The sequence below is a fragment of the Panthera pardus genome, unplaced genomic scaffold, assembly GCF_024362965.1.
Source record: "Panthera pardus isolate Hobbes unplaced genomic scaffold, ASM2436296v1 HiC_scaffold_10, whole genome shotgun sequence".
Classification (NCBI taxonomy): domain Eukaryota; kingdom Metazoa; phylum Chordata; class Mammalia; order Carnivora; family Felidae; genus Panthera; species Panthera pardus.
In genome coordinates, this window is record NW_026526655.1 from 108172338 (window position 1) to 108193536 (window position 21199).

The window sequence follows — 21199 nt, forward strand, 5'->3', positions numbered from 1 at the left end:
CTTATGGTTCATGAGTTCAAGCCCCGCATCGGGCTCTGCAGTGACAGCTCAGAGCCTGGAGCCTGCTTCGGATTCTGTGCTTCTCTCTTTCTGCTCCTTACCCCCTCACACTCTGTCTCTCTCTGTCTCAAAGATAAATAAATGTTAAAAAAAATTTTTTTAAAGAGAAAGAAAAGAAATCATGTGTTCAGATCGAAACTAGAAAAGCAGCAGTGTTGTCTCCATGCAAAATTGTCAAGGTTGAAGAATCTTCAGCTGTGAAACACAGATAGCCTATACATTTTTTTTCAGTTTTTTTTTTTCTGGGAAATACATACACACACACACACACAATCACACCCCCATTTACACTTAACTGAACTACTTCAGATTGTTTGGTTTTGGGGCTATATATGGTGTGCATGTGTGTGGTAGGCAGAATTATGGCCCCAAGAGGATGCTACACCATAGTCCCTGTGACAGAATATGTTACCTTCTGGCAGAAGGAACTTTGCAAATGTAATTAAGGATACTAATCAGTTGACTTTAAGATAGGAAGGTTATCCTGAAATTATGTCAGTGAGCTTAATGTGATTCACATATGCCTGTAAAAGAGGTAGGAGGAGGCAGGGTAGGAAGTGGAATCCAGAGGGATGAGAATCATGAGGGGATTGCACTGGCCACTGTTGGTTTGTGGACGGAGGAAGCCAAATGTGAAGAACATGGAGACCTCTGTCTCACAACCACAAATAGCTGAATTCTGCCCGCAATGTTAATGAGATCAGAAGTGAATTCCTCAGAAGCTGCACAAAGGAATGCACGCTGGCCAAACATTGATTTTAGCCTTGAAAGACTCTGAGCAGAGATCCTAATTGTCTTGTGGTAGACTTCTGACCAACAGACTGACAATAAGGTAAGTAGGTGTTATTTTAACCTGATAAAATTATGGTAATATGCTGTGTCTATAGACAACTAATGCAATGCATGAAATTTTTATAAAAGGAAGTTATACTATCAACCATATTTTGAAGTCCATTCACATAAGAAATATATTGAAAAGACTTTGTATGTTGCAAAGTCATGTTCACAAAATATTTAATGTTTCCATATTTTCTTTATTATCTGGATTATAATTTATATAAATGACTATCTATTTGTGGACATATAGATGGTGGTTACTTCTGCCATTGAGAATCAACACTATAATGAAATGAATGTCTTTGTGTGTCTGTCTTTGTAAACTGACTGAAATAATATATGTGAAATCACTGTTCAAATTTTACATGAATAAATGCAAGAAGTAACTAGTACAAGCATCCAAATCTTTGTTTCATACATACTCCATACTTTTGTACAGGTGACAAACTTATAAATCTTTGAATCTTCTTACACACTCAGGTGCATTTTTGCAGACACCAAGTGAATTTCTTCCTCTTCCTCTGATCCACAAGAGCTTTGCATTTTGTTTATTTATTTTTTAATGTTTATTTATTTTTAAGAGAGAGAGAGAGAGACAGAGTGTGACCTGGGAAGGGGCAGAGAGAGAAGGAGACACAGATTCTGAAGCAGGCTTCAGGCTCTGAGCTGTCAGCACAGAGCTCGATGTGGGGTTGGAAATCACAAACCATGAGATCATGAAGTTAGCCAAAGTCAGACGCCCAACTGACTGAGTCACCCAGGTGCTCTGAGCTTTGCATTCTATAATAGAATAGGGTTACACACTCTTAATAATTTAAATAGTGAGTTAAAGGAAAGTATGCTTTTGAACATTAACACAATGTTAATGTAGAAGCATCATAGATGTTTACAGAGACAGATGGCCATCTGACTGCCAAATATCCTTGTTCCTTTTCTGTTGTGTAAAATACTATCTGGTAAATGGCTTTTCAGCCAGGAACTTTATTTCCCACACAACTATGCAGGTGACAGATGAGCAAAGATGATGTGGGTCACTTTTAGGCTAGTGTATGCTGGTTCCACCCATCCTTACTGTATCTGCTCACGCTTAGCCAGGGATCCAGCAGAGAAGTTCAAAACATGAAGAAACGGCACAGCAAACAGATATACAAAGCTAAGTCTGTGAGTCATGGCTTGGAGGTGAATCACACAATATATGTTTGAAACTTTATGTGAATGAGTAACATATTTCTATGGTGTTATTTTGGACTTTGTAGAATATATGAGATAGCATTACCTTAATGAATACATTTTCACTCTTTAATGAGTTTAAGGTGAATTGTGAATACAAAACTGAGGTGCCCGGATGGCTCAGTCAGTTAGATGTTCGACTCTTGGTTTCAGCTCAGGTCATGATCTCACAGTTTGTAGGTTTGAGCCCTGCGTCAGGCTCTGTGTTGACAGCATGGGACCTGCTTGGGATTCTCTCTCTCTCTGCGGCTCCCTCACTCATGTTCTCTCTCTCTCAAAATAAATAAATAAACTTAAAAAATTTTTGAATACAAAATTAACTTATAAGAAGTAACTATGGATCAACTACCTGCTAAATGGGAGTGTGTTGGGTTGACCAAGCTTACACTCACAGAAGATTGAGAGGAAGATCAGAGGGTTATCATTTGGCAGGGCTGCACAAGAATTTTAACTATCCCTTCTATAAATATTTCCAGAGGACCTCTTTGGTTCTAGGCCTTATGCTGGGTTCCAGGAATACAGAGTAGGAAAAAAAATGTGAGTGCTATCCAGCAACCCCAGACTGAATAGGGAAGTCAGACAAAAATCAAACACTTACAATTCAGGAATGTAATTGTTATGATTTAGAAAGAAAACTTTAGTTCTCAGTCTAGTAGTTTATTTTTTTTTTCTCATAAAGGTACATTTGGTATGAGATTCAAACTAAAAATGGAATTTAAGTGCATAGACCATGCTGGTAGGGAAGCCCAAACTGAACAGTAACAAAGTTTGTAAACCAAACATGGGAATGGGAATGAGTAATTTTTTATTGGAGAAAACCTGTCTCATTTCAGGGGGATTTATTCAAGAGAAATTGTATAGAAAGTGCAATATACTTGTATTATTTCTAGTGGGAAAATAAATTTGATATCAAGGAAGTCAATGTTTCCCAGGCCCAAACAAGCATTTCACCTAATGGAAAAACAAAGATGATTGTTGTCAGGGACTACATAAGAATGGTCATGGCCTCCAATCATGTGTAATATTTTATTGGAACTGTTTGCTATTGAAATTGTCAGAAAAATGAAATCACATGAATTACAATAGAAAAGAAAATATAAGTCAAATTTGCATAGGATTTGATTATGATTATAAAACTTGAAAACTGAGTCAATGGGAAAAGTGCTCCTTGGCCAGGAAAATGTACAAGATGCATGCATGGAACATCTTGTCAAAAGAGAACATAAGAAAGCAATCAAAGACTACCAGGACCATAGCATAAGGATGCACACCCCAACCTGAATGAATTCTAACTGCCAAGGACAGGATGATTTGAGCCTCTATTAGTATCACAAAGGCATTGGATTAAAACTCATCAAGTTATGTTTGAATCTATAAGCTCCTGATGACACTTTGAAAGCAACGTTGATTGGACATCTTTTGAGAGTACTAAAGAAGTCACTTGTTATTTTGAAAATTAGAAAATAAAAGGGAAGAATCAAGCATTTATCTTTTCCTGTTTGAGCAGTACCTTAGAGTAATGGAATCGTTGACAAGAAGTTTCTCTTATGAAAGTTTTCTAGCCAATAAATGAAGAGGGAATCTTAAAATTAGGATATTACTACTTGCAACCCTTAATCGATTGATGGACTTCACTCATAATTATCAATGCTGCTAATATAAAAAGGTAAACATAAGTGTACGTATTTCCTGAATGAATTATCAACAGCACTGTGAAGTAGGCTTCAGTGAATTATTTAATTAATTGATTAATCTGGCTACCCATGTATAGGAAATAAAAGAGACAGAGGAGTAAATCAAATGGCACCATGAATATGCACCGTTCAATATCTTGACTTTTGTAAATTCTATAGAATAAGTAACCTGATTTCTTCAAAGATTACATTAGAAAAACATAAATGAGGGGAATATTAGATAAATCTATATGTAAGCACACAAATTCAACACTAAGTATTTAATGATACTAAGAAATAATTGTTCATTTAGACCTGGTGTGATAATACTATTGTGTTTTGTTTACAAAAAGAACCCTTATCTATCAAAAATATGTAGTTAAATATTTATAGGTGAAATGTTATAATGTTTGGAATTTTTCTCACTGTAATCCCAGGGACAGGATATATAAGTGGAAATACAGGTAAAATAAGATTGTCCAAGAGTCAATTGGTTCTCATTGGAGCTGGCTATGTGGAAATTCATTGTACCATTTTCTCTTTCTTTGTACGTGTTTGAAAATTTCCAAACTAATTTTTTTAACTACAAGTGTTTTAATAAATTAAAATAATCAAGATTGCAAAGGATATGGTAAAACATAGTTGTATGTGCTATTTGTTAAGGTATAAACTATTCTACAATTCTGTTGGAAAAGAATCTTGTTATTAAAATTAAAAAGCTAAAAACCATATGCCATTGACCCAATAGTTCTAAAAGTAGAAATCTAATCTAAAGATATAATCAGGGGCGCCTGGGTAGCTCAGTTGGTTAAGTGTCCTACTTCAACTCAGGTCATGATCTCGCAGTTTGTGAGTTCAAGCCCCGCGTCGGGCTCTGTGCTGACAGCTTGGAGCCTGGAGCCCGCTACAGATTCTGTCTCCCTTTCTCTCTGCCCCTCCCCTGCTCACATTCTGTCTCTCTCTCTATCAAAAATAAATAAACATTAAAAAAATTAAAGATATAATCATAAATACAAATAAGGACATACATCTCACATTATTTATTAAAGTAAAATATGGAGACAAGTGAAGCATCCAATAATATAATAAATAAGGAAGCTATATCCATATAACTGAATATCACATAACATATGTAATATTCTCAAGAGTTTTAATGTCATGAGACGCTTAACACATGATGTAATGCAAATTGACGTAAGCTGGATTCTACATGAAGCTGTGTGATTGCTCCCATGTAGGAAATATATGTGTATTCAATCAACCAGTCATGATTATTTCAACTTGTATTCATTAAGTGACTTCTATGAGCTGACCACTATAAAAACTGCTGGGGATATGGTGGTTAAAAAAAATTATATGGGAGGGGGTGCCTGGGTGGCTCAGTTGATTAAGCCTCTGACTCTTGGTTTTGGCTCAGGACATAATCTTGTGGATTGTGAATTCAAGTCATACATTAGGTTCTGTGCTGACAGTGCGGAGCCTGTTTAGGATTCTTCCTCTCCCTCTCTCTCTGCCTCTCTTCTGCTCATACTCACTCTCTCACTCTCTCTCTCTCTCAAACAAATAAACAAACTTAAAAAAATTATATGGTGTCTATGCTCAAAGAGTTTTTGTTTGAGTTGGCTTGATTCTGTGGCAAAAGACTGGGTGCAATAAAAAGCCAAATATAGGATTTTCTGTTGAAGAATTCACAAATATTCCCAAGAAATGGACAGGAATTCACAAATAGTAAGTATTATGGAATGCATTACCTTAAAACAATCATGGAAGTACACATGAGAAATACATTTATAGTTTTTCTAGAATAGCAGTTGTGAGGTCTGATTCAGGAACGTAATAAATGGATAGGATTTAATGATCTATGAAGAGTATAGAGAAAGAAATAAAGGAAAACATCTAGGGAAAAAATCAGAATAACCAAGAGGAAGAAGGTCATCATAAGATAAATGAAAGCAGTTTATTATAGCTTGCAACCTAATATTGGCAAGGAGGTCAGGCTCCAGAGGAGCTATGGCATAGAGACTCATGGTAGCAGGTGGTTTGGGATTTGGCGGGGGGGTGTGGAATTTAATGTTTCCCTTCTATACTTTTCTGTAGCTGAAAAACCCAAACAAAAAATACTGATGGAAAAATTAGGTGTGAAGTTATAGGCTGGAGACATGTAGGTATTGCAGTGGGGGGCAGCAAGTGAGAAAAAAAAAGGACACATTTAAGAAAGATTAAAGAGGAGTGCACGAGTGGCTCAGTCAGTTAAGCATCTAACTCTTGATTTTGGCTCAGGTCATAGTCTTGTGGTTCGTGAGTTCGAGCCCTGTATCAGGCTCTGTGCTGACAATATGGAGCCTGCTTGGAATTCTCACCCTTTCCCTCTCTCACTGCCCCTCCCCTACTCTCTCTCTCTTTCTCATTCAAATAAAGTAAATAAAAACTTTAAAAAAAAGAGAAAGATTAAATAAACCTCAGTGAATGCATCAATGACAAAGAAGAAAATAAAGTCAGGAAGTAAACCTCATAGTCAACAATTACAGCCATCCAAGCAAGAGGTGTACAGGATGTGAATAAAGGAGCTTACAAGGGGATCAAAGCATTATGAACATAAGACTATTTAAAGGAAGAAGTGATAAGACTAATAAGCTGTAGTAATGAAAAAGGATGGTTCCATATATGCAGGCTGAGACAAGGAGAGATTTATGCTACTACTTGTTAGCAGTCGAGAAGTATTTTGACAATTAACCATGTGGAAAGCACAGACTCTCCGGCATCTTTTTCAAGGGTGTCGAAATGGCTTCTGGTTCAAAGCAAAGACCCCACACACCCACAATGCAATATTTGGGATACACTCAATCATTCGCTTTTTCTACAAAGATCAACCTCCAGGAGCTAAACACTAGGCTAGTAAAGGCTTTTAAGGAGATAAACAACTAGTAAAGAATACTATTTTGAGCATCAAATTGGCCATTTTTAAGATGATATATATGCCAATAATTAAGTCAGAAGTAGTAAGTATTCTCAAAGATTTTTATGCTGGAACAATATACACAGATACCAAATCAACACAAAGAAAAATGCTATTTCTGTATTACCCCTGTTTATTTTTTAAATTTTGTAAAAATTTATTTGTGAAGGAATCGCTACATCCAATGTAGGGCTTGAACTTATAACCCTGAGACCAAGAGTTGAATGCTCCACCAACTGAACCAGCCCCTCATGTGTATTTTATCTATGGAGCAGCACCATTTAATAGTTGCAGTGGAGCCCTTCACCCTAGGCAGAACTTCTAGAATATTGGAAAGACACCATTCTTGCTGTAAAGAAACTACCTTATTTTAGAACAAAACTACGTAGGTCCTAACATTAATGTACTTGACTTCTGTTCTTCTGTTATCTCATACATTTTAAATGAACACGTGTCAAATACCTTGCATATGCTGAATTCAAGTTTCTGCACATTAGTTAATAAATCAACATTTCGAGCTATTTCAGGTTGGCATTCTGATCTCCATCGGTTGGATTGATGGGTATTTTCATATCTATTAGAACAGTACTGTTTTGTGAATATTGCTGTACCCTACCTGATGACTTAACAACAAAGGGAAGAAAATGGAAAAATGGATGTGCTGATGTAAGTGATAAGAACTCAATGTTTCTTAAACTGATGCAATTGAGACTAAAAGTCGTCTTCTATGCTGATAAGAACTATTCCTTAGCTTCCATCAGATTGATCTCTGTAAACTTAAGCTATTAAAGAGAAAATAAAAGTTAAGGAAAATGTAATGATGGAAATAAATATTCAAAATCCATGTGTTATTAAATGCATTAAACAGTTTTAGTCTTCTATGCCTGAAAGTCATGGTTACAATGGAAGACAATAGCTTGCTTTTCTCCATTTGATAACCGTGCACCTCTACAGAAATGTGTTGTTAGGTAGTGGAGGACAAAACTGCGTGTTCAGAATTTCAGTTCTGAGAGGCCCTTTTCATTCACTATTACATTCAAGACTCCCAACAACCCCGTATGGGGATTATTCTCACCCATATCTCACTTATGACAAAACTGTAGCTTGTTGAGGTAATTAAATTGACTGTTAAATCACTTATGAACGATAGAACTGATGCTCAAATCACATACGGACCATATACCTATATCCACATACATCAAGCTAATAAATTTCCTGAAAACATATTTTTTTATAAAACCAGAAAATTATTTTCCTGGAAAACTGTTGTTGTAAAAAGGATTTCACTAATAAAATCCTAAGTTGTTTTTCTCTGTTGTGACCAGTAGTGACTGCTTCCGCCTACATTCCTCCCAAACTACAGTCTGTGATGACAGCTCAGGTCTGAGTATCAATGGAGAATGTAATTCCCAGGAACAGAAGTGAGAGATGGGAACTGTTGAAGAGGGGGTCAATATAAGCATGAATTAGAGGTATGGCCACCACTGTAAGTGCTCTGCCTACAGAACGTTCAGAGAAGACACATGGAATAAGGCACAAGAGGTGGATCCCAGCTGGAGAAAGGTGACACATTTCTCCATGGGCTCCCATCCCCACTGGTTGAAGGTTTTCTGTGTAGGGACATGATACTGCCTCACCTCCCACTTCTGGGTTGTGTATGCATGGGTACCTAGCAGACTTCCACAGTAGGAGACAGGAGGGACTTAAGCCTAGCCCTGAGGAAGGACCCTCGTGGGTTGCTACTGTTTGAAGTTACACAGGGCAATGATCTCTGAGATCTTAACTATACAACAAAATAGACTCTGGGCAACTGCCTGTAATTAACAAAGAGGAAGCTAATTAGTACCAAGGGTTAGAGCAGGTGATGGTTTCCTCCAACTGCCTTTGACACCTGCTGGCGGCTCTGTGGGGTTCTATCACCTGAGAATTTTCAATCTGATGGCCCTATTAAGAAACAGGGTATGGTGGAGCTCCTGGGTGGCTCAGTCAATGGTTGAGCATCCAAATTTGGCTCAGGTAATGATCTCAGTTCATGGGTTTGAGCCCCATGTTGGGCTCTGTGCTGACAGCTTGCTCAGAGCCAGGAGGCTGCTTTGGATTCTGTGTCTCCGTCTCTCTCTGCCCTTCCCCTGTTCATACTCTGTCTCTCTGTCTCAAAAATAAATAACTATTAAACAAGAAGAAAGAAAGAAAGAAAGAAAGAAAGAAAGAAAGAAAGAAAGAAAGAAAGAAAGAAGAAAGAAAGAGGAAATGGAATGGTAACCACTAAGTGAGGTCGCCTTAAGAATGCTCACCAGAGACAAGAGCCTAAGTCTTGCTGCAGAAATTCTGAAGGTGCCCCCATCACATATGCTTAGCAGAATGGATTCTACAATAGACCGGGGAAAACACCATTCAGATAAAAGTGTTCACAGTTTTAGTACCCACATTTATTTTGTTGACAACTCCAGTTTGTTTCTATGTCAAAGGAGGTCTTACAGTTAATGAGATTGGGGTGATTTTATCACAGGTGCCCAAGGCTGTCTCAATATACCCTCTTTGGTATAACCATCAGTCCCTGATAATGTCCCTTTAATTTATTTTTAATTTCAGAAAGAAGTACATTTATTTAAATTAAGTGAGTAGCTAATTTTGGATTTTAAAACACTGGGAACCAGAAGCATAGAAATAAATGTGTTGAATAAAATATTATAACCTATAGAAGCCCACATAGTGTGACATAATACACAAGAGTATTCCATTGGTCAAACAGACAAAAAAAAAAAAAAAAACAAACAAACACAACTCTAACTAGCTTAAGTAGGAAAAAGAAAGTAGTGAGTCAGAAAACAGCAGAAAAAAAGCAAATACCTTGGAACCTGGGACAGGCATTGAACTGTGACTCTCTCTGCATCTTTACTTCCTTCCTTATAATATTTTGTTTCTTAACATTCACTTAATCCATGAAACTAGAACTCTGGCTCCCAGCAGCCCCACGTCTGTCCACACTATCCGCCCTCCTCAACCTTGTTTGAAAACATAAGTAGTAACACTAAACTGCAATGGTTCACTGACTGATACCTTGGGTTTTTCTTTCTGGACATCAAATGAGGCAATAGTGCATGGTCAATGAGGAGGACTATAATCCTCATCCTCATTGGCACTAGCAAGCATGAAGGAGGTACAGCCCCCACTCCCCCAGGGAGACAGGGTGTAGGGGGTAGGGGAGGAAGAAGCTCTAAATGCCCACTGCACAGGGTTAGGGCAGAAAAGGGGGAAAGAGTGACTTTAAGGGGGAGAGATGGGACATACATGATAAATCAGATGGTGCTCGTGTTGAGCCTTCAAGACAGGGATGTGATCACAAAGATAGAGCAGGTCTGAACAGGAGGAAGTCCTCCCCGCAGATGAACGAACACAGCCAGACATGCATCTTCATGGGAAATGTATAAGGTTTAATAGATGAGGGCAGAGGGGATCATCACCCAGGCTGCAGAAAAAATCAGCAGCAACCCCGGGAGTCTTAGCATGCTGGGGAATCTGGAGTTAATTACAAGTGCAACTGGGAGAACTTTAAGGATGTTAGCCAGATTTGACTTAAAATTGTTACTCCAGCAACTTCGCTAAAAATTAACTAGGGCAAAGGTAGGGGAGGAGCAGCAGAGACAGTAGGAGGCTTTTAAAATCCAATTTCATCATGAATTAATGTTTTTTTTAATGAAAAGAGAATGGGAGTAATCAAAACATTCATTCCATTTTGTGGGTTTTTTTATGGCTGGACCATTGCGGATCATGTAAAATACTTGGGTAGTTTAAATGGTTTAGGTGTTTTGTTTTGTTTTTTTTTTTTCCTGTCCTATTTTTTTTTTTCTTACTAGGTGGTTGAATGATGTGTCCTCTTAATGCCTTAAAAGTTAAAATGTGATCAAGCATGGTAGAATTAAGAATACGGGGCATCCCATTCTGCAACACACATCCAGTGTAAGCTGTGTGTTAGTATAGTGTCAGGTAACACCTCACTTGAGTATGTAAGAATGCTGGTGCCATTCCTTTTACCATCTCTGTCCCACAAGGCATAAGAGAGTGTAGTCATAGGGGAAAAAAGAGTAGAGGAAAAAAAGAAATAAAATCACTGGGCCTTATATATTTTTTTTTAAATTTTTTTTTTAACGTTTATTTATTTTTGAGACAGAGACAGAGCATGAACGGGGGAGGGTCAGAGAGAGAGGGAGACACAGAATCGGAAGCAGGCTCCAGGCTTTGAGCCATCAGCCCAGACCCCGACGCGGGGCTCGAACTCACGGACCGTGAGATCGTGACCTGAGCCGAAGTCGGACGCTCAACCGACTGAGCCACGCAGGCGCCCCCTGGGCCTTATATATTTATAATTTAGACTACAAAAGATTTATTCTTCTCTTCCGAGGACAAGTGGATGGAATGCTTGGTTTTATATGTACAAAACTATGTAGTATAATATTTACGTGGCTGGATTTATGTTCACTTTATAACTAATAATTTTTTTAATTTTTTTAACGTTTATTTATTTTTGAGAGACAGAGAGAGATAGAGCATGAGCGGGAGAGGGACAGAGAGAGAGGGAGACACAGAATCGGAAGCAGGCTCCAGGCTCTGAGCTGACAGCACAGAGCCCAGAGCAGGGCTCGAACTCTCGAACTGCAAGATCATGACCTGAGCCAAAGTCGGAAGCTTAACTGACTGAGCCACCCAGGCGCCCCATTTCTTAAAAACTTTTTAATGTATATTTATTTTTGGGAGACAGCGGGAGATACAGCATGAACAGGGGAGAGGCAGAGAGAGAGGGAGACGCAGAATCTGAATATAACTAATAATTTAAGTGTATTTGCCATCAGATCTTCCATTAATACTATAGTCCATGCAGCCACAATAGTTGTTTTTTTATACTTAAAATTTCTACAATGTATCCTTTTTCTTTCTTTCTTTTTTAATGTTTATTTATTAATTTATTTTGAGAGAGAAAAGACCAGAGAGAGAGACAGACAGACAGATAGAGGGAGAGAAGAAATCCTAAACAGGCTTTGTGCTGTCAGCATAGAGCCCAATGCCGGGCTCGATCTCACAAACTCCGAGATCATAAGGAGAGCTGAAGTCAGACATTTAAATGAATGAGCCACCCAGGCGCCCCAATAATGTATGCTATTTCTGATATCACAGTGGTATAATTGGCTGTATATTGCAAGAGTACCAGCTGAAGAGTCACAATAAACTCATCTTTTCTCACTTCTTCCCATAATTAGCTAGGTCAATTTCTAGTAATATCACCACTTCTATCCATTTCTGTCTACATAAGAAGCAATTGGCATAGATGAACCTGTTAGTACGGAATTCTCAAATCTATACCATCTGGTTTTGGGGGAACATGGAGTATTTTTGGAGACTAAAAGCGCATGCTGGCTTTTGCCAAACAAAGAAAAATAAAGCACCTTCCCACATGCTCATTTTGTTTAAAAACAGCCTCATAACAGAGAGGGGCATAAATGGGGTTATTTGTAAGTAGGTCAGCCTGTGTGTTTTTCCTTCCAAACCACCAGCTATTACTATGTTTTGATGCTTGGCTTTTCTTGTTTCTAAATCATGGCTCTATTTCCAGTGTTTCTTGAAGAACAACCCCTTAAAATGATACTATCTACAATTTCATTGCCACATCACTCAAACTCAATGGATGGCTTTGTAAAAACATTCCATGTGTCACAAACTATTTTTCAGGAATACAAGTAGGTTTTCAGATCGGGAGAGGGCATCTGATTCTTGACCAGTCTTCTCCTATGGTATCTAGGGCCAGCTTCCATCAAAATGCCAGGGAAAGCAATTATCACTTGAAAAGAAAAATTCAATTAAAAAGCTTAACATGCTTAAGTCAAACATGGCGTTGAATGGAAAGTAAGTAAATATTCTCCCCCTTCCTATATACTTCTCAGGTAAAAAATCCTCTCTCCTCATCTGCAGAGTTATATTTATTTATGTATTTTATTTATTAATTGAAAATGATTCCCCCTTTGCCTCACTGGAGAGATATCCTCTTCAAATCTCAAATTTAGCCTCTATACAGATCCTCCAGAGACATTGTCCTGAGATTCAAATGGTTGGATCCAATATGACTTATAAGTAAAGAAATGCAAATTAAAATATAATAAATTCTTTTTCTACCTTTTGATTAACCTTGGCATGTTTGTGAATCCAAGCAATTTATTAATGTCAGTAAATGTTTATTTTGTGGATGTAACTGTAGAAAAATCAACACCCTGATTTTGAAAAATCAGCACCCTGTAGAAAACTCAGCACCCTGAGGTGCTGTTTTTGTAAGTAAAACTTATGGCAATGTCTTTGGAAGACAATATGCATCAAAATTAAAAATAAACATATCTGACCCAGTAAAATTCTTTTTACAATGTATCCTTTAGACAAATATATGTATTGATATTCATAAAGCAAGTATGTACATATATTTATATGTGCTATGTATTCATATTATTTATATATTTATTTATTTTAAATGTTTATTTATCTATTTTGAGAAAGAGAGATGGCTGGGGAGGGGCAGAGAGACAGAGAATCCCAAGCAGGCTCCACACTCAGCAGAGAGCCAGATGCGAGGCTTAGTCTTACAAACTGTGAGATCATGACCTGAGCCAAAATCAAGAGTCAGACACTCAACCAACTGAGCCACCCAGGCACCCCATTCATATTTATATGTAAGAGAACTGTATATATATCATATATATATGATATATATATGATATATATTATGTTATATTGTATCATATTGATATATATATATCATATATATGATATATTATATATAATATATAATACATATTATATATATTATATATTATATAATACATATTATATGTATTATATATTATATATAATACATATTATATATATTATATATTATATATATTATATATTATACATAATATATTATATATATTATATATATATATATTTGTGTGTGTGTGTGTGCATCTGTGTGTACAGGTGTGTGTGTGTGTGTGTGTGTGTGTGTGTGTGTGTGTGTATATATATTCACAAGAGGTATAGGTACAAGAACATTTTAAATGGCCCTCAATGGGTGGTTGAGAAAACATACCAAGATGTTTTTTCAGACAAAATGCTGAGCGGCTAATTTTGAAAACAAGGTAGATTTGTATGTGCTAATTAGGAAACACTTCTAGGATAAAATCCAAATGCACAGTAGAATGTATTTATTGTACCCTCTTATTGGGATACATCTATACCTGCAGACACAATTAAATGCTTCTAATGCTTTACTTGTTTAAACTCCCTGGGAAAGAACACAACAAGGTGACAACAGGGGCGGACTCTGAGGGGTGGAGCTAGGACCCTAGAGGGATGGGCGGGAGTCTGTGTTCTCACTGTCTGTACTTTTGCTCAGTTAGGGCTTTTGCCACATGAAAATATTATTTTAATCCCACCAAAAAGCACTGCTCCTTAAAATAAAAACAAAATGAAAATCCAAATGGATCAGCCTCTTCTTTGATTGCAGTGTCATTTAGCAGGTTTTGTAATCTCAAAGTAGACTACAGTTTACAGTGGTTCCAAGAACCTGCCCAGCATTTTCTCTCGCCTTTGCCTGAAATGTTCTTTATTCACTGTCCTCATAGCTAATTCCCTCTATTACCAGCCAGAACACACTGAGCTCAGCCCCTAGTTGCTCCCCTGGCTGACTTGTGAGGGGTTCTAGAGGGAGAAGTATGGTATATACTGGTGAGAGCTGTTGTTCTACGAGGTATATTGGGCTTTGCCCCCTTCCAGAGCTGGAGCCAAAATCCTAGGGGCACTTGCCCCTTCTGTTGTCTCTGCCGGTGCCTGACCCATACCTGCTGGGGCCACAGACTACTGTGGAGTTAGTCATCTAAATGTTGGATGACTAACACCTACAGTAACCCTGCTGGGGAGATGCCCAGAAAATTAATCAACTTCACTCGTATTTTTGCCTTCTCAAAGACAGTTTGTTGCTCTGACCCTAGTCCTGCATGTGCCCTTTCTTTACCAGGCAAAAGAAGGGACTACTTGGCATGAAAGTCTTCCAAAGGAACCCCGAAATCCTTACAAGGGCTCGCACCTTATTAATCACAACTCGGGGAAGCACTTGAAATGCTCATGATTGTTCTTCCCACATGATCTCAGTTATCAGAAACCTGATCTCAGCTATCAGAAAGTCTTTTCCATGAATCTCCTTGATGGCAAAGCACTTTTGCAAGATAGCTTTTGGCCAAAGCATCAGAGTAAAACAATAACTGTCTGCAAATGACCAAAGACTGTAAAGTAACCATGATTAAAGATCTGAGGAGAGTCCATTATAGTGCAATCGACAAGGGAATTTGGTTACTTCTGCAACATACATTTCAAAATTAAGTCTGATAACATTCTGCCAGGGCACATCAGAGTTTTAGGAATTTCATACAAATAGTTCAGCATCATGTCTCATTGACAATGAAATTTAACATATATAAAACGTTACAAAAATCTCTTTTAAAGTGGAGACTCTGCTTTCTTAAGTAATCACATACCTGATAAAGGCAAAGCACAGAATTTTTGTTTCCTAAACAGATTACATGAAAAGGAAAGAAAAACTTCTGTTTACAGTTTCATTAAGAGCAAGTGGATAATCTAAGAAAACTTTGTCCTTTTTTTTATTTTTTTTAATTTTTTTTTAACGTTTATTTATTTTTGAGACAGAGAGAGACAGAGCATGAACGGGGGAGGGTCAGAGAGAGAGGGAGACACAGAATCTGAAACAGGCTCCAGGCTCTGAGCGGTCAGCACAGAGCCTGAGGCGGGGCTCGAACTCACAGACTGCGAGATCGTGACCTGAGCCGAAGTCGGACGCTCAACTGACTGAGCCACCCAGGCGCCCCAGAAAACTTTGTCCTTTTAACAGAGAGTAAACTAAATTCTAATTTTACACCAGTGTACTTTAGACATTAAAATTCTCCTACCCCCCCCCCCCATTTTAACTTACATAAATCCATTCCAATCCTAGCTAGGCAGCACATGAAATTTCTTTCTCAACATTCCTCTTACACAAACCTTCTGTAACTTTCTATATCCATTCAGCTTGTATTTCAAAGGCTGAATCAGGTCCCCTCCTACATGGCTAAAGCTGTTCATTTTTATCTGGGATCTTAGGGAGGCTGTGCACTGGACTTGGGGCAAGGGAATTCCTGCAGCAATCTGTATTCTATTCTATTCTATTCTATTCTATTCTATTCTATTCTATTCTATTCTATTCTATTCTTTCTATTTATTATTTCATTTGGTTTTATTATTCTATTTTATTTTATGTTTTAAAGTTCACTTATTTATTTTGAGAGAGAGAGAGAGCACAAGCAGGGGAGGAACAGAGAGAGAGGAAGAGAGAGAGAATCCTAAGCAGGTCCTGCACCTAAGAGCAGAGCCAGATGCGGGGTTGGAAACCATGAAGATCATGACCAGAGCTGAAATCAAGACTCCGAGTCTGAACTGAGCCACCCAGGCTCCCCAGCAGTCTGTATTTTTAAATTTTGTTTTAAAGTTTATTTATTTTTGAGACAGAGAGACAGAGCATGAATGGGGGAGGAGCAGAGAGAGAGGGAGACACAGAATCTGAAACAGGCTCCAGGCTTTGAGCTGTCAGCACAGAGCCTGGCGCAGGGCTCAAACTCACGGACCGCAAGATCGTGACCTGAGCCGAAGTCAGATGCTTAACCAACTGAGCCATCCAGGCGCCCCCCCCAACCAGCAGCCTGTATTTTAAAAAACCTCTCCCCCTCCTTCTTTTTATCCTTCAGTCTCTGTGGGCAGTGTTGTTTTTCTCCTGGGTGTCTACATTTCAAAGACATGGTAAGATTTGCAACTTCAAGGGACAGAGAAAGAATGCAAGTTTTCTCCCAGAAGTCCTTTTGGGGTAATTGCTATTCAAAATGTTCCTTTGTGTTAGAGGTCAGTGAGGCATGAGGCATTTTGTCTGTTTCCTCATCAATTACCACATTCAGTGCTTCATTTTTCTCACTTTCCCAGAGATTCCACCTCTCAGCATTCTAACCAGGCTTTGTCACAAGTGCCTGGATCTTAATCCAAGGCAATGTGCACCCTCCTACTTTCACAGATCAGCACACGAAGGCCCTCCCAGCTTGGCTGCCAGCCCCTGGCTAGCACAGTAGTGAACACTGGTCCCTCCTTCTCTAACCTCAGCAGTTCTAACTTGATCTTCAGTCTCTAGATGAGAGGCCAGCCCACTCTGTGGGGTTCCCCAAACAAGCTCCTTGAAGCAGCTGGCATTTGGGGGATGCCTCTGTACTCACACTGCAGTTCATAAGCATCTGACATATAGGTCATCCTCCCCACCCCCCCCCCCCAACACACACACACACACACACACACACACACACACACACACACACACGGGCCAATGGCCAACTCAAGATTTTCCCCATGGTTGCCTCCCAAGGTCTACATCTTCAGTCTCCTGTAGATCCTGAAAACTGTTGGCTTGTGTCATATTTCTTGGGAGTTTCCCCGTGTAATCTGAAACTGCTTCCCATACTAGGTAGGCAGAGAGAGGAGGAAGAAAGAGGCAGACCACTCAGGTTGGTAGTGGCAGTTTTGCAAAGCAAAGGGAACTTAGATACAAGGCTTGTCTTGGGCGGCTGTGGGACAAGTGGACCCCCACACCTACCCAGCACATCTTAAAAGTTTATATGGAGGGCTTAACTCAGTTCAGTCATGTATACCCCGCAGGTGTTCTCACAGCACATTCCTGACTCAAGGCTATGTCCTTAGTGCAGCCTCTGGGAGCAAGAAAGTGCCTGGGTTCAACTCATGGGTCAATCAGCGACCATGTGTTCTCCATGACCTCCTCTGACACCCTCTTGCTTCTGGGAATCCAATGCAATCCTCAAGTCCTTTATGTATGTACATTGTTGCGACAGACCAGAGGCTACAGACTGCTTGCCCAGCCTCCCTCCCCTCCTTCCTCCTCAGGTGCCTTCTGTTGCTTCAGAGAATGGAAAGCTAAACAGTGCATTTCCTAAGCTCCTTTTGCAACTACGTTTCTTGATGTCAAGAGGGTTCTGTTAATTAAATGCTCTTGGAAGGAGCTGTAAGGTTTTTCCTGTAATTGTGTTGCAGTGTTTCAGCCTCCATTCTTTGTTCTCCCAGCCCAAGAGGCACAGAGGTAGCAGTGAATTTGATCAGTTTCCAGATTGAGCCATTTGAATTCTGGGGTAGCAGCTCCTGTAATTCGTTCTTGGACTCAGGTGTTTGGCACATCTGTGGCCTTAGCTATGTTCCTGTGTCGGCTCTGTGGCATTTGGGTCATCATTCCTAGGTCTGCTACCTGCAAAACTCACTCTATCTAATAAACATAATATTCAATGAAAGTACTCAGACATAACAGTAACTATTATATAGCTTTGCAATAGAAAAATCGGAATAAGTAAAACCATCCTGTGATAATTGAAATCAGGATAGTGGCCAACTTACTTGGGAAGAACATGTCCGGTGGGTCATCAGGGAGATCCCAGATTTTATTGCTATTCTTATTTTTCCTTTTTTATAATCTGAGTAGACATATGATTTGTTTACTAATTAAATTCAATGACCTGTTCACTGATAAGTTAGTCATTTTCTGTATGTAAAGGTATACTTCTTTTAAGACAATTTTAGTCAGAACTACAAATTGATAAAAATCATGTCGATGTTTGTCTTGACTTGCTTTGTGGACTAAGTTGTGTTCCCAGGAAAGTATGTTCAAGTCCTAATCCCTGGTATCTGTGATTGTGAGGATCTTTGCAAATAAGATCTTTGCAGACATAATCAAGTTAAGTAAGAGGCAAGCGTACTGAATCAGAGTAGGCCCTAAATCTAGGCCTTATAAGGAGAAATCTTTGAATGCAGAGACACACAGAGAAGAAAAAACAATGGGAGGAGAGGAACAGAGATCAGACTGATGCATCAGACCCGAGGATGCCAGGGATTGCCAACGACCACCAGAAGCCAGGAAGAGGCTAGGAAGGATTCTTCCCTAGAGCCTGCAGAGAGAATCGACACCTTAATTTCATGACTCTGCCACCAGCACTGTGAGAGCGTAAGATGTCATCCGCCATCTCTGAACTCACTTTTCTACGGTTGTGTAAGAAAGAAACAAAAGTCTGTCCTTCTTGGAAAACAAAACCTTTTTCTGAGTAAAATACTTAGAGTAACTCCCTTTTCCCGGACTGAGCCCCAGATGATAAAATCAACTTTGGTCAAAGAGCTGGCCCTTCAGCACACCCTGTCACTTCAGTCTGGAAGCCCAAGGTGGCCACAAGGGTAAGTCATGCAAAGGAAGAGTCCCCATAAGCCCCAGTGTTCAGAGTAGATCCCTTCAGACGCCTTCAGAACCAGTTGCCATCTGATGACAAGCAAGAACTGTGCAGCTAAACCCTAGAACCAGGAGGGATAACAATAAATTTGTGCAAACCACTAAGTTCTGTAACAGCTTTCTATGCAGGAATAGATAACCAGAACCTATATGCAATATATTTTCTACCTATCTTATAATACTCATTCTGAACGTTTATTTTTTTGGCATTGACACTTGCATTGCGTCCTCAAAGCTCTCTTTTTTCTTTGCTTTGCATGTTGGAATTTTTCCTCATGTATTCAGCAAGGCTAAGGTCTTCATTCAGAATCAAGAGTAAGACTCTAGAATCAGGTGGGGGCCTCTTTGGGGTGGGAGGGGCTTACTGGCGGATGGGTTTCCCTACAAGGGTTTGAGCTCCTCTGGGGTGCTCTGAGTTCACACTTTCTCTGGTTCCAGGTGTCTCCAGAATAAATCTTTCTTCCTGCCATGGTGGGAGAGGAGACCTGGGCTTCTAACTGCTCTTTATTCAGAATGTAACTCCTTCTCTCTGTTTTCAGCCTTATTTTTATCCACACCTCCCTAATTGCCCTAGTCTCTCTGATTCCTGTGGCTCTGCAGGGTGTGTGCTAGAAGGCTCCATAGTTTCTTCAGCTTTCTGCTCTTGCTGTCTTCTACATTTAAAAAGAAAAAAAAAAAAGAGGAAATCTTTCATCAGTCGTCCTACATCCTATTATTTTAGTTTATGTGAACTTACACCTTTTTTGTTATTTGCCACCCTTTAATCAGCTATCAGCAGTGCATGAAGAGATATATATATATGGCCCTGAAGTTTTTAATTATGCATTTCTATTTTGAAAATGATGTCAAATCATAGAATATTTGTGAGGATAGCAGGAAGAGCTTTCCCCTGACCTTTTCAAAGTGAGTTGTTAGCACGATGCTCTATTACCTCTGAATAGTTTTGCATGAATTTCCTAAAAAGATATTCTCCTATATATTCATAATACAAATATTCAAAACAGAAAATAAAATTGAGTGAAATATTATTTTCTGAGTCTTCAGACTGCATTGAATTTTACCGATTGTATCAATCCCATCTTTCATAGTAAAAGGACCCAGCTCAGAATCATGGTCTCCACTTAGTTGTGGTGTCTGTTCAGTATCTTTCAATCAGCATTAGTTCCTGGATTTTTCCTTGACTTTCATGAGCTTGATAATTTTGACAATTGCAGGACAGTTATTCTGTAGAATTTTCATCAGTTTGGGTTTATCTGACATTTCTTCATAATTAGATTCAAGTTATCCCTTTATGGCAGGAATAGCACAGCAGTGATGCTGACTGTGTCTTGTCAAGTGGTACAAATTTTGACTTGTCCCATTACTGGTGATGCGTACTTTAATCGCTTGATTAAGGCGCTATCTGCCAGACTTCTCCACTGTAGAATTATACTGTGTTTTTTTTTCTTTTTAACTAGTATTTTGTGTTTTTTTTTTCTTTTAGGTTTACTGAAATACCAATAACATTCATATAAATTTAAGCTGTACAATGTGATGTCTTGATGCGCGTGTATTGTGAAATGAGTACCACAATAGGATTCGGTGGCACGTTTATCTCCTCAAAAAATTACTTTTATTTTTTTGGTTGTGAGAACATTCAAGATCTACCCTCTTAGATCTACTTTCAAGTATATAATACACTAATGTTAACATAGGCGCGATGCTGTACATTAGATCTTTAGAACTTATTCATCTTATAACTGGAAATATGTACCCTTTGACCAACATTTTCCCCACTCCCACAGACCCCTGCCATTCTATTGTCTGTTTCTATGAGTTCTGCTTTTATAAAATTCCATATGTTTGGGTGCCTAGGTGGCTGAATCGGTTGAGTGACTGACTCTTGATTTTGGCTCAGGTCATGATCTCACGGTTTGTGGGTTTGAGCCCCATATAGGGATCTGAGCTGAAGGCATGGAGACTGTTTAGGATTCTCTCTCTCCTTCTCTCACTCTGTCCCTCCCCTGCTTGTGTGCTCTCTCTCTTAAAATAAACTTAAAAAAAAAAAAAAAAAGA